Here is a 1,809-nt window from a genome sequence, read left to right on the forward strand (position 1 = left end):
TCATTGTATTCAACATTTTTTTTATTTTTCTCAACAGCTTCAGTTGTGGATGGAAAGCCCAAAAGTTCAGTTAACATTTGAGAACAGTTTACCAGAAATAGAAGCCCCATATAATAGTGAGTATACAGCAACTCTCAAATTCAATTGAATTTATTAAATGGCATGCATTTCAATACTTGGAGTATGTATTATGCTTTCTTATCTGAGGACCTTTCTTATCAGTGGACCTTTCGATTATAAAATACAGTTATTAGTAAATTGATGTAATTAATATTATTAAGTTTATTGCTTTTTAAATATTCAATTTTTTATTACCCTGCATAAAAGTTACATATTTGTATCCACACTTGTTTAAAGTGGTTGGGTGCAGCAGGAATAATTTAATTTCCAAACATTGAAGTTGGGTTTTCAATCCCTTGTGTTCTTAAATACACAGAAAATACAAAAATATGCTGGTCTGGCAGAAAATCAATTCAACTTTGAATTCACCTGTCATTACACTTGTCGAATGGAATCAGATAAATTTCCATGTTGCTTCCAAGGGTATCCTAGCAGTGTATGGTATATTATGTTTGCAGTGTCATATCTTTGGCTGTGCAGTAATGGGTTGCACCACCACAGAAAATATACTTGCCCCTCCCAAAAAGAATATCACACTCAAGTAGTTAAAAATCATCTCAAATCATCTTATTTTGCAAGCTAGAGAGAACTTGAATCTAAGCATTAAGGGCCCCACCACCTCACGTTTGTGCCACTATCAGAACCCCTCCCCCCATTACAAGACTCCCAAAATACGCCACTGTATGTGTGCCATCCATAATATTGTTTTATAAAAATATCAAATAAATTTATTAAATTATTTTTGTAAATGCAGGTGACGTACCTTTTATAATGAGAGTGCACGCGTACCTGGAGAGGCATGGCTACATCAATTACGGCGTCTACAAACGACTCAAACCTTTGCCAGGTATGTTTCAACAACCTCCTTATTGAAATATTCTAATACTTTAGATACTTATATGCCACCAAGGGGCCATTAGCCCAAAAGCCAGGTCTATGGGCTGTCTAAGGGCTTGAGTAGCAGGCCTATAGTGTGTTGGAGTTTGGGGAAAAATATCCAAAAGCTACAACCATTTTAGTTGTTTAATTTACAAAATTATATAATAATTTATTTGTCAAAAATGAATAATTTTTTTTTTACCGTATCATCTTGGGCTTTTATGTGTGGCCTGAGAAAGTTTCTACTCATTGTAAGATAGATTGTGTGAGATAGGTGGTAGGTGGTGTGAGATAGGTGGTAGGTGGTGTGAGATCTTATTATACAGATTGTGTATCAGGATATTATAAGATATGGAAAGTTTTTGTGAGAGTAGAATTTTGATGAGTAAAGCCCTGTCCAGACTATCAAATGTTGATGTCACATATAGATGTGACATGCCTAAATATGGTCATGATGACATCACATCATGACTATATATAGGCACATCATGACCATATATAGGCACATCATGACCATATATAGGCACATCATGACTATATATGGGCATACAACAGTTTGGATAGTGTGGACAGAGGTTAAGGTCAGGTGTGACAGTTTTATGTACAGCAGATCATTGTGACAGGTTGTGAGACAGGTTAATAGTTAGATCGGTTTAAACCAGGTCATGCGAGGTCACGAGACAATGAATTGAATACACAGTGATTACCAATAGTGATGAATTTTAATGGCTTTTGTCTGATGTTCAACAGCAAAACAAGGAGGGAAAGTGTTGATCATTGGTGCTGGGATCTCAGGCTTGGTAGCAGCAA

The 1,809-nt window shown here is 35.8% G+C and overlaps 1 long non-coding RNA gene across 1 annotated transcript; it reads left to right on the top strand.

Moving 5' to 3' along the window:
* The first annotated feature begins 36 nt into the window (after positions 1-36).
* LOC117111288 lies at positions 37-1,809 on the top strand. The gene is made up of 3 exons (XR_004445847.1): positions 37-116; positions 875-967; positions 1,750-1,809. It is a non-coding gene; the product is annotated as an uncharacterized LOC117111288 (long non-coding RNA).

This window comes from Anneissia japonica, unplaced genomic scaffold (genome assembly GCF_011630105.1).
Source record: "Anneissia japonica isolate Jap-2015-1 unplaced genomic scaffold, ASM1163010v1 scaffold268062_len1809_cov157, whole genome shotgun sequence".
Taxonomy (NCBI): domain Eukaryota; kingdom Metazoa; phylum Echinodermata; class Crinoidea; order Comatulida; family Comatulidae; genus Anneissia; species Anneissia japonica.